We start from the raw sequence: 12,608 nt of genomic DNA, 5'->3' as shown, positions 1-12,608 counted from the left end.
AAAATTTAAAGATGAAGATTAATGTTTATATTCAGTCCAGTATTACCCTTGCTCAAGCAGAAATATTAAGGTTTAAAGTCATATTAAAGTGGAATTTTTCTTCCAAAACTTCTGACTCTTCTATTTCACATCCCCCCGCCCCCGCCCCCCGCATGGAAAAATAGAACTTTGGGAGGTGTAAGGAGCTGATATTTGGTGAGAGTCTATAAATGTATATTTATACAATATGCCAGAACAATCTGGAAGGATGTTAGCAGTCCCTGTCTTCTTGCTCATCTGTTTCTTCAAAGTATGATTTTAATTTTGCTTGTTTCTGGGCTGAATGTTCAGTTTCCTAAACTTCGCCAAGGTACTGCGTAGTCCGCACCCGGGGAGCGCGCTCACCGGAGGGCAAACGGCCGGAGCGGTTCCCGGGTCGCGACTCTTCAGGAGTCTTCTTCCTCAGGGATGCGTCAGGGCCTCCAAGCCTCAGTATTTGTGAGGGCGAAAATGCCATCGTCCAATTAAAGTGCAGAAGTTCAAGAACTCCTTGCAGGCGATTCGATCACAGCTGAGAGCGGGTTTTGCAGGAAGCCGAGAGAAATCAACGTCAGCAGCCGCGGAGGAGGACCGGCCGGGTGGGGGCGGCCCAGACCGAGGCTCGTGGAGCGCGCGTGCGCGGCGAAGGGGCGGGGCCCGGGCGGGGCCGGCGTGGCCTCCTGAGCAGCGGCGGCGGCGGCAGCAGCAGCAGCAGCAGCAGCCTCGGCGGCGGGTTTCGCGCTGCAGTGCTGGCGGCAGGTTCGCGGCTGGGGTGGGCGCCGCGGACCCGGACAAGAGGACAAGCACCTGGAACCCGGCCGCAGCCCACGACTTTGCGACCCAGCGGCGGCGTTGCTGCTGCGGGACTCGGGCGCGCGGCCCGGCGGGACCGAGGACGGCGGGGCGGCAGGGCGCGGGCGCCGCGGGCCGGGACGCGCCAGGTAGGTGGGCCGGGCCGGGCCGGGGGCGACGCGGCGGCCGCGAGCCGCCGGGGACCGGGATGCTCCCCGGGCGGAGCGGGGAGCTGCGGGGCGCGGCGCGCATCCCGACACCCGGCGCGCCGGACGCGGAAGGCGCCGGCGGTTGTCATGGAAATCGTACAGCCTAGCGGTTCCCTGGCGGTGGCGTCTTTGGAGAATGATCAGACCCCGACGACCACTAGCAGGATGACGCCCCGGGCCGCCTCGGGCTGAGGGCAGCGGGCGGCGGGGAGCCGGGATGCGGGACGTGGCGCCCCCGAGGCCAGGTCGCGGCGCCTGCTTGGTGCGTCTGCAGGGCTGGATCTAGTGACTCCAGACGCTGAGGCCTCGGGGTGTTTCGGGTGTAAACAGAACCGGGTAAAAATAAACATACATCTCGGTGTAGGTCCCCATCCTCCCAAACTCTTCCTTTTTCTGCCGGCCCACCGTCCCCGACAACAGTTCTGGCATCTTTGCTTTTGATATTTTCTTTCTTTATGGCTTTGCTAGTCAATGAATTGAGGCCTGGGAAATCTGCAGGGGTTTGTGACCGTCTCCTGAAAAGCCAGTCATGAATGTGTAGGCCACAGGAGATTGAAACACTCAAAACGTCAACGGTTAATTTACGTCTTTGTGGGCGAAGGGAGCGGTCATGGGCTCGGCTCTCCCTCCCCTTGTTGCCTGCCCTCTGACATTACATAATCATGTATTCCTCCTGCCCCGACTTCATCCCTAATGACAGATCATGAAAAAATATTCCTCTGGATAAGGAAAAAGTATAGGCGGTTGTAAAGCCCATCTTCTTGTCTTTTTGCTTTGCCACTGAATGGGTTTTGTGTTGAGAGGCTGCTGAAGAGTCGAATTTGATTTGCCACCTGCCCCTTAAAGGGGCATCTAAACCGAGGGAGTAGGAGGTGCGGTGGCAGTTTGAATGTTGCAGTGAAATTCTGCCTGATTCATCTCTGTTCACAGTGGATGGGGTGGACTGTGGGCCGTGGGGTTGGAGACGGAACAGGCTGACTTGGATGCGAATCTCGAATCTGCCAGTTGCTAACTCTGGTTCTCAATTTTCTCATCTCTGGAAGGTGAGAACAGAACCTACTTTGTTGAGTTTGTTTTGGAATCTAGATGCTGTTGGCATTGGTAAGTGCACATAGACTAGCTATCGATTGTCCTAGAATTAAGCCTAATTTTTCTTTGATTGAAAACAGGCTTTCTTTAACAGGAATTTTTGTCTTTGGATTTAGGCTAGGGCCTTTGTTTGGGGGGGTTCTTTGCTGAAATGTTTACTTCTGGAAGAATCAGTTCACTGGTTTCTTTGAAGAAAGTTGAGATGATGGTGCCTGTGTGGGAAGGTCAGTGTGGTTGTTGTGTTGGAGGGCTGGTGTCAGGAGACCGCGATGCTGTCCGGGGGCGGGGTGGGGGGGCGGCGTTGCGTGCAAACGGAGCCCACAAGGCCTGGTTCCCTGTGGTGTCTTGCAAACAAGCCTCTGTAACAACAAGCCAGAGTTACATTTACAGGGAGGGTTTGCCCTGAAGACAGGGTTTAAAGGAATAAATGCTGGAAGAATACAAAGAGAAAGGAGGGCTGTATTTCTACTGAGCTCAGTGGTAGAATTAGTTGTACTAGTTCCACTAGCTACTTTACTTATCCAACTATTTTTCATTAGGCTTATGCTGTCTCAGAGTGTTTATCTGCTCAGGTGCAAGTCCTGCCTCCCAGCTAGACGCAAAGTCAAGGGTAGACATTATAACTCATTGTTTTTGGAAACTGGATATTTTGTTGTATTGCTGTTAGACTTAATGCCATTAGTAAGTAAAAAAAAAATTAAGGGAAGGATGAAATCAAATAATATACATAAGAGGTTGTAAGCTGTAAAGCTCTAGAGAGACAGGTTGTGTATGATAGAACTATTGACCGTTCAAGCCCCGTTAGCCAGCTGCCTGCCTGGGAGCAATCTCCCCAGCCAGCAAATCTGCAAGTGCACCAAAGGAATGGAACCGAAAGGATGTGGGACAAACTGATCCCAACCCCCATCCCATGGCTTAACATTTCAAGAATCCAGTAAGACACAGTAGAGGGGGAGACTTTGGACCAAGACTGTTTTATCCTGGTTTCTTAATGAAAAACTTCTTTAGAGATTATGTATTCCAAGAAGGGCCCTGTAGCATCATCAGCTACGCACAGTGTCAGGATGCTGTGGCTTTCACTGAGGGAAAAATAGCACAGATTTGCAGTGAAGAAGCCTTGATTATGTTGTTGCTGCTTCTGTGGAACTTGGTTAATGAGCTAGTCTTGAGAGATCCTTCAAAACAGCTTTTTCCAGTGTCCTGGAACAGAAGCTCTGTGAGGACAGCATATTCTAGGGAGACCAGTATTAACACCAGGGTAGGCCTGCTTCATTTTGTCTCTCTGTACTTTTAAGGAAAATACCATTGTGAACTTAATCCCCAGGAATTTACCTGTATTTTTCTATGCATATGCATACCTTGCTCTCTTAAAAAATTTTTTTAAAATATATTATTTCAGATTCACTGAAAAGTTGAAAGAATAATCTAAAGAGTTCCAAGATATCCTTTACCCAGATTCTCCAAATGTTGACATTTGGTTTATCCTCTCTCATATTTGTGTGTGTGTGTGTGTGTGTGTGTGTGTGATTACTTTTCTCTGAAATGTTTAATGTTAAGTTGCAGACTTGATACGCTTTTACTGCTAAATACTTTATTGTGTATTTCATAAAAACAAGGACATTCTCTTACAAAACAACAGCATGATTATTAAAAATCAGGAAATTAAATGTTGATGCAACACTATTATTTAATCTACAGGTCTTTTTCAGATCTTGCCAGTAGGCCACTTTAGAGCAAAAGGAAATCCAAGATTCTGTGGTGCCTTAAACCATCCTGTCTTTTAGTCTCCTTTAATCCGGAACAGTTCCTGAATCTGTCTTTGTATTTCATGGCTTTGACATTGACATTTTTGAAGACAACTGCCTGTGTTTTGGATAATGTCCCTCCACTTGGGTTTGCCCGTGGTTTCCTCCTGCTTAGATTCATATTATGCACTTTTGGCAGGTGTGGCACGGGGCGGTGCTGCAGCCGTCTTAGCGTGTCTCACAGTGGGCGGCATATGCTGTTGATTAGTCCCATTCACTGGTCCTGTCATCACTTCATTAAGATCCTGTCTGTCAGATTCCCTCACAGAAAGTTACCATTTTTCCCTTTGTCATTAATATGTATCTCATAGGAAGATCACTTGAGACTGTGTAAATATACTGTTACTCCTCATACTTTCACCCACTAGTTTAAGAATCCATTGATGATTCTTACCCAGATCAGTTATGATAGTTGACAGATGGTGATTTTCTAATTCCATGTTTCTTTCTACGCTTATCAGTTGGAATTGTACTAAAAGGAGGAACTTTACTTTCTCCCTCATTTACTCTTTGGTTTATGTCTCTACACTCATGAATGAATTCCTGCTTTATGCAACAGCTTATAGTTTGTTATGCTCATTATCCATTTTTCTGCTTAAATTGTCCCAGACTTGGCCTGCAGGAGCCTCTTCCAGCTGGCCCTCCTGTCCTTTTGATGTGTTCTCATCATTCTCTGAGGACTTCTTTACTTTCTGGCACAAAACCTCTAAGACTCAGCTTGTACTTTCCAGCCCTGGAATCAGCCATTTCTCCAGAGAGTCCAAGTTCATTGTAGTGGAGAATGATCTGGGTGCTAGGTGTGCTCCTTGCTGCTTCTAGGCCTTTTCAGTGGACAGGCGTTCTCATTGTAAACATAAATGGAGACACATCATACAAAATTTTCTCTGATTTACTTTTTAACTTTAATGCTATGTCCTGGGGATCTATATGCACTGACATGAAAAGTTTGGTCTGTATTCCAGAGTGTGGGTGTACTGTTATTTACTTAACTGTCCTTTATTAATGGACTTTTAGGTTGTTTCCAATATTCTACTCTAAAAATAGTGGGGAATCTGGGAACCACATCACTGTCAACACAAATATTTCAGTCTCCTAGATCCCTAGAAGTAGAATTTCTGGATTAAAGAGTAATAGGAAATGGATAGCTTTGCCACATTGCCCCACCCCCCGCCACTTCCAAGAAGCTTTATCACTCTTTGCTTTCATCAGTGTGTGAAATTGCCTTTTTCCCTTTAATTTGGCCAACACTGAACTGAAGAGCATAAATCTTGTTAATTTTTGCCAATCTAATGGATAAAGAAGACATTACTTTTTAAATTACATTTCCCAAATTACCAAAAATATTGAAAACCTTTTTTTGCTAGTTTATATTTTAGCTTCTGTGAATAGCCTGTTCATATCCTTTGACCATTTTTTCTTATTAGGTTATCTTGCTGGGTTGTGGAAGGTACTATAACTTCGGACTTTATTCTCGGCAGTGTTTGATGTCTCCTTTAAGGGTGATGCGTTTTTCATCCTAAAGGAGAAGGAAACTAACATATTCTGAGCGCCCCTATGTTCCAGGCCCTGGGCCAAGCGTCCATATGCATTCTCAGCAAGTTCCCGGGAGAAGGCCAGTGGTGTTGAGGGGGAGGCTGAGGCGAGGCATCATTAAGGCACCACCTGGGAGTGATTGTAAGTGGTTGAACCGGGATTCAGACCCGGGTCTGTCTGGATCTAGTGCCGTCTCCACGAAATTACATAGCTTCCTTCACAGGATTTTGAAATGAATGCTTTACTTTATGTGTCAGTGTGGGCGTGAAAATCAGTTACCTGGAGTCCCCAGTATCAACAATTTCTGTATCAGTAAAGGACTTTTTTACTCAGTCCTGCTTGGTGAGCAGACACATCTCTCAAAACCATCTATTTTATTCCTGGAGCTATTGAGGACTCTGCAGCCAAACTTCCTACGAGCCTCCAACTGGCTGTGTGACTTCGGGCGAGTGGCTTCATCTTTCTGTGCCCAGTTTTCTCACCCGCAAAACTGGGCTGATGGCAGCAGCAAACCCAGAGGCTTCGCTGGGGGCTTGAATGAGTTAATACACATCAGGTGCGTGCAATGGTGCCTGATGCCTGCTGAGCACCCAGGGAACGTACCTTAGGATGAGTTTATATGGAAAGCACGTGTGGGAGACCGCGTGGAACTAGTGCAGCCTCTTCTCATTGGGTTTAATCTCTTAACCATCCCTTTTGTCATAACCCAGCTGGGAAATGGGAACCCAGGGCCCCTGGGTGCTGTGTGCTTGTATCCTCTCTCTACGTACCTTGCTTGTGCCCTGTCACGGGCCTGCCAGCTAGCCCAGTTGGCCCTTCCTGTCTGCCCGCAGCCGCTGACCTGGGACAGCTGAGACGCTGCAGGCCTTTCTGTGTGCGGTCTGCTCAGTGGGGGTCACCTGGAGGGTCTCAGAAGCAGGCAGTATCTGGTGGGGGAGGGGCATGCTCTGGGGATAAAGAGGAGGTGTCCATTTTCTGGAATGGGGTCAGGAGAACAGACGGGTGTCCTCTGGCCTCCAGGAGGAGGGGAGGGGACCACCGGAGGGGCCAAGCGACCAGCTCGCCTCAGCTCCCTTCCTCAGAGCCTGTCCCTCAGACACCTAGTCATTCTCCTGACCTCGAGCCCCTGCAGCACCCCTTCTCGTACACTTGCAGGCAGGACTCTGAGGTCTCCTGAAACCCCCGGCCTCCCTCCCTGCTCCCTGCCCCACGCCTCCATCAGTGCCCTTGAATGGCTGGCATCAGCGGCTGTTACAGTAGCTGTCTGATAAAACTCACTCACTCCAGGATGTGGAACTCCTTTCCTTCCCTGTCCTGTGTTGCTTGCATTTCAAGTGGTGCATTCTCTAACCCATGAATTAGAGCTTTGAAGACGGATGACCTTGGTGTGCACATTCTGGGAGAGTGAAAGAAACGCATTTAGGCAGGTGGGTGTTTCTGGGAGAACAGGTCCTGTTAGGAAATGAGGATGCCCAGTTCAGGAGTCTCCCTGGGGTTATGGATCATGGGGCGGGTCAGTTGGGGTGCTTTTGGCTGCCAAGTGAGCAATGAGGACGTTTACTGTCTCCCAGAACTGGAGTCCTACTCTAGCAGCAGTTTTGAAGTTTCATCGAGGACCTAGATGCTTCATCCCAGGGTCAGCCTCCCCACGGTTATGAGATGGTCCTTAGCGTCAGCGGGACCGCGTGAAGGGGACACGCCAGCCAGTCCCCAGCCACAGCCTCTGCCTGTCCTCCCTCCGGTCTGGGCAGCAGTGAGGATCACGTGGCCTCCCCGGACCCAGAACAGGAGGCTGTGAGAGGGCTGTGGGCCGGCTGACTTAGAAGTGCTCCTCCGAGTGTGGTCCCCAGACCAGCCGCATCAGCATCGCCTGAGACTTGTCCAAAATGCAGTCTCAGGCCCCAACCAACCGACTGAATCAGAAACTCTGGGATGGGGCCCAGCGATCTGTTTTGAAACAAGCCTTCCAGGTGATTCTGATGCAAGGTCCAGTTTGAGAATTGCTCTCTTAGTCTAATCAAGACCACCCCCCACTCCTCAGCTGCATATGGAGCTGGTGTTTCCTGAATCCAGAGAGGACAGTTCCCAGAATAGGCGGACAGGAGGGAGGAGTTGGGAGGTCAGCCCACAGCGTCAGCCGAGGGGCGTGTAGAGTGTTTAAGGAGCCTGTGGGCGGCTTTACCCTCCTTGGCCCCCTGCCCCGGTGTATGGGCCCAGCTGAGTGTCCCAGCTCCCGTGCCCGCAGTCTCTCCAGCGCCTCTGAGCGGGGCCCACGCCCTCCCTGCAGGACTCGTCACTGAAGGGGGCCGCGTTGGGAGCACCGGCCCCAGCTTCTCACTCTGGCCCAGCGGGGATGGAGTGCGCGGGCCCTGCCGACTCACTTTCCTAAGCCGGTCCCTAAGCGTGCTCAGGTGTGTGGGGTTTGCACGCGCTGCTACTTCGCACTCAATTAGGAAGAAATAGCGAGCAGTGCCGTTAGTAGGGGCTTGGGGAATGCTGAAGGGACCGGCCTGGAGGGACGGCAGCCTCAGGGATTATTTATAATGGCAGCGGGGTGTGACCTGCTTTATCGTCCCCTTTCGGAGGCACAGCCTCACCTTCACGTTTGGGTGAAGTAAAACAGCCACCTTCACGGTGTGATTCGTGAGATCAGAGTAGCCCCCTGTTCCAGACTTTTCCTGGAACTAGAGAGCTGAGGTGTTTCTAGATTTTCTTGACTTTGCACGGCTTTCAAGGTTCATCCTGATACATAAAAATGATGTATGGGGACCGCCTCACGCTGAGCGCCTCTGCATCGGTGCCAATAGCCCAGGAAGGAAGAGCAGCCGGGGGGAGAGGGCCTGGGGAGGGTCCAGAATAGTGTTTTCAGACAGCAGTGGTTTGTGACATCAATTTGAGATTGTAACCAGCATTAAAAATGTTTTTGAAATAAAATAGAAACTATCCAAGTATATTTCCTACAGGGAGGGTAAGCATTTTTTGATCCCACAGGTAGTTATTTGCACATGGCGTGTGTGTGGGTATTGTCACGGTGTGATTGTTTCTTCCTGTGGGTTTTTTTCAAAAAGTATTAAATCCGAGGGTCGAGCACAGGGAGGAGGGGGCTCCGCTGGACGTGTACGGACACGGGGTCTTTTGCCGGGGAGGGGGCCTCGGGGGGCAGTGGTGCATGGCTTACTCCAGGTGGAGAGCCACTGATGGGAAACGAGAAGGGCCTTGTAGTGGTGTGGGCCGGGGGAGTGGAGCTGGAGCCAGGAGGACAGCAGGGAGGGGCCTGAACTTCCTGACCTCACTCTGGTGTATTGTTTGTGGTGTTTGACCACCTGGGCCAGATCCCCCTGGTGATGTTGGGGGTGCTCAGCCTGGCCACTCTGAGACTGGGGAGGCTGTGGCAGGGAGTGTGTCGACTTCTCAGAGGTTTAAAATTTGACTCTGGACGCCTGACCCATCCTTCTGACAGGGCGGATCAGCATATGGTGACCTACAGAGGGAGGGCGGGGAAAGGGGATAGAGGTGGAGACAGATGCAGACAGGTGTCTGCGTCTGGCTTGTTTGGAGGCTGGCCCCGCTGTTGCCTGTGAGCAGTGACAGGACAACTCCTACGTCGCCTTGGCTGCCGTTGGGACGGTGTGATATGCATTGTTTCACGCTGGGGTTAGTCTGGTTTGTGTCACAAGGCATACGCAGTAATGGCTTCGGGGTGTCAGTGTCTGTTTTTTGAGGGGGGCAAGTTGGATTGTGGGAAGAGAAAGTGCTGGACAAGAACCTGAGTCAGCTTTCTCATGTGTAAAATGCGGAAGGTGCCTGGCTCACGGGGATGGGGGCGGGTGCTGTGTGGATTAAATGGTATTGATACAAGCAGGAGAGGTCTGGGCACTGCAGCTCTGGACCAGTGCCGGTCCAGGGAAGGTACTGTCTCGCAGGAGGTCCGGCGTCTCCCCTCTCGACTTTGCAGTCTCGATTACCCTTTTTCCTACTGTGCCCCTGTTCTAAAAAGTGTATTCAAAAGGCTAGAGTGCATCCCATCTCTTGAGTCCTGCCCAGGGCACCTCTGAAGGGAAATGCTGCAGAAGAAGGAGGTTTTGAGAGGCAGGGGACTGCCGGCAAAGGTCAGAGGAGAAGGATGTGGGCAGAAGTGGGAAGAGGGAAGTGGGAGGGGCCTGGGCTCATAAATGTTTAGTCAGGTGGCCACTAACCCAGCTGTCTTCTACTGGCACTTTTTTTTTTCTAAAGCACATAGAAACTTGTGATTGTGTGCAGTGGAATGGTAAGTATTTTCACGTTTCTTAGTTATTGCTTCGACTGTGTTCTGCGTAAACACACGTTAAACAGCAAGATCACATTGCCTAATTGGGTGCTAATCAGATGGCCGGTAAAATGGAATCATTGATGGAGCGTGTGCCAAGCAGCATCAAGGTGCCCCAGAATCTTCCACGCGTTGTTACTGCTCTGGTTTGGAAGAGGAGAGGTGGGTGAGTGGGTTGGCCTCGCGGAAACACCCTGCTGGTCGACAGTGCCCACCTGGGGTGGAGGAGGAAGGCGCATTTGGGTTTTACCCCCGGCTTGCAGGTGATTTGGGGAAGTCGGGCCTGAATTTTACCTTCTCCTTCCTTGTTCATCTAGTGAAGGTCAATCCCTGCATGGGCGAAGTGCATGGGCGAAGTCTTGTGTGTGCTTGGTTTGGTGGGCCTCAGGCTCAGACACAGACATACATAAACTCTATTTAGGGAAGTGCTTCTTGAGTCTGTGGCCTTGGAAGTCCACCTCCTGCCTTGTGCTCTTTCACTTTCCCTCCGCTCTGTAGTGATTCAGCAGCAGCTTTCCAGAATGGAGAAGCTTCTTGTCAGAGATGCTGGAGGACCCCGGACGTGTCCGTGGAGATGGAAGCTCCCTGTGTACCATGCAGACCAAACTCTTCCTGGTCCAAGTAGAGCATCCGGTGCCATCCCTGGCTCCTCCACCTGTGCCCCATCCCCACACCCCTACTCTGAGGCTCTTTGCAGAAAGTCCCCCAGTACAACTGCACTTTATGTTGAAGCCCAAATCCTTGTCATTCTCCGTGGACTGATGGAGACCACGCTACTCTCTGATATTTTGCCTTGATAATTTATGCACAGTTACTGTCTGGTTCAGCTCTGGATTCTCTCTGGCAGCTTGACATCCTTCCCTGACTTCTCCACTTACCTCTCTCTGACCTCCTTTTTACTCTGTTTTTGACCTATTTTATTTCTGATTAGCCATTCGTGACCTTTTACACAAAGGGTGCATGGACTTAAAGTTATCGGTCAAAGCATAAACTGATTGAAAAGAAAAAAAGAAAGAGCTTCAGATGGATACAACTATATGAGTACTGTCCTTCAAGAGGAGTCCTAGTTCAGGAATCCTGCCACTGGTGAAAGTTGTCACATTCTTCATTTGTGTGTCTTCTTGAAACGCCGTAGAGCCCATGAGAACAGGAACCTGTCTTAACTTGATAGCAAAAATAATCTTGGAAATAGTTGGTGTTCTACGTGTGATTTCTCAAGACACGTGTTTTGTAATTGTCATCATAGGTGCCTTCGAACTGTTATGGTATTTTGAATAACTTCAGCAGAGGGAGGGAGATCTTTGCATTTTGAGTCAACTTAATTACTTAATCATTCTTTAATTAGTCAGATATCTTTACCAAGCTAGGTATTCACCTCGTTGGTCAAAGACAGAAGAAAAGCCAGCAGATGGATTGGGAAGCAGTGAGGGGCCTTGTGCAGGGCTGTTTCACGGGCTCAAAGAGAAAGAATGCTTCCGTGACAGTAGTACCGCCATCTTGGTTAAGAAGATCCGGGTTTTAAAATTAATCTCCATCAGTTCCTAACCTGGGACAACATAAGCCTTTTGCACTGGGGACTTGCAGATCGGGCTGTGACCCTGTGTGCTCCCAGGGCATCAGGTCACACTGTCTAGTGTGCAGGTTCGTTCCTCCTCGCAGCAGCCAGCGAAGCCTCAGCCCCTTCTATGGCCAAGAGTGTTCTAAGCTGTGGTGGGTGTGACTCATTTCAAACAGGATTAGATGAGACATGATCAAATTCCAGGGCCATAAATCACTGTATCATTCCTTGGAACTGGGCATGACAGGATCTGACCAGTGTTAGAGACCCATAGGTTGGCTGTTCCATAAACTGTTAAGGGTTGTACCAGTGTTTGTCATGGCAACCAGCAGCCCATGGCTTAGACTGTGAACCTAGTTTAGTGGACTAACTGTAATGAATAAAAAGGGGCTATTTTTACCTCATAACCTAGATTTGTCTGGACTGAATATGCAAGCCAAGCTATTAAATGTTTGGGGCAGTAAACAGGAATTCAGTATATTAAGTCTTTTTGAGCTTGCTACTGGGGCAGGCCTGGAAATAGGGTTGGTTAGCTATTTTAGGGTTATAAGTGTTGACTGCGTTAGGAAGGAACTGTTTCATGAAATAACTCTATAACGAAGTGAATCTTCTTACGCTTATAAGGTCTTGTGAGAATGTACTCACCCTAGCCTGGAGCCCAGGGTAAATTTGAGAATGCTTTGTTTAGAGGTCTCTTTCGGGGAAAATGGGACTGTTAATGAACTTAGATCTAAAATAGTATCCTTCCTTATCCCCAGCTCTCAGCATTCCAGGATGGTGACATTCTCCACCATTGGTTAAGTGAGAAATGGTAAAATTGTTAGGATTAACATCTGGTTGTGTGTAACAGAACAAATCTGAAGGAAAAGAGGCTTAGTTAAGGTAGGCATTTATTTCTCTTTATCTACTGAGGTCTGGAGGTGGGCAGTCAGAGCTTGTGCCCTACCATCCCTAAGCCCAGGCCTCACGTCCAGGACGGCGGCTAGAGGTACACCGAGCTCGTGGGCATTCCAGACACCAGGCCGCAGGAAAGCAAGCTTCCTGAGAACTCCTCATCGAGCTCTGTCCTTGTGTCTTGTTGGCAAGAGCTGAACCCCTGGCCACACCTAGACGCCAGGGAGGCACTCAACCCCATGCCAACCGAGTCAGGGTCCTGGGCCTGTTCCTAAGGAGGGAAGGGAACAATGGACATTGGAGGCAACTAGCTGTGTCTTGCTTGGAAGTTGTTATCTGTTTTAAAAGATGAGTTTTTGTGCTTGTTGGGAAAGTGTTTGCAAAATTTCTGTGGGGAAACTAGG

The 12,608-nt window shown here is 49.7% G+C and overlaps 1 protein-coding gene across 7 annotated transcripts in view; it reads left to right on the top strand.

Moving 5' to 3' along the window:
- Positions 1 to 697: 697 nt before the first annotated feature.
- The window catches only part of INPP4A (inositol polyphosphate-4-phosphatase type I A), a 125,499-nt gene continuing 113,588 nt past the window's right edge, over positions 698 to 12,608 (top strand). For all 7 annotated transcript variants that reach the window (XM_082356140.1, XM_082356139.1, XM_082356136.1 and 4 more), the window contains exon 1: positions 698 to 959. The gene's annotated coding sequence lies outside the window, so the exon portion shown is untranslated. The remainder of the gene's footprint in view (positions 960 to 12,608) is intronic.

The sequence above is a fragment of the Balaenoptera borealis genome (genome assembly GCF_965194805.1).
Source record: "Balaenoptera borealis genome assembly, chromosome: 15".
In the NCBI taxonomy this organism is placed as follows: domain Eukaryota; kingdom Metazoa; phylum Chordata; class Mammalia; order Artiodactyla; family Balaenopteridae; genus Balaenoptera; species Balaenoptera borealis.
Note: the sequence above shows the minus strand (reverse complement) of the source record. Positions and strands in the feature narration are given on the sequence as shown.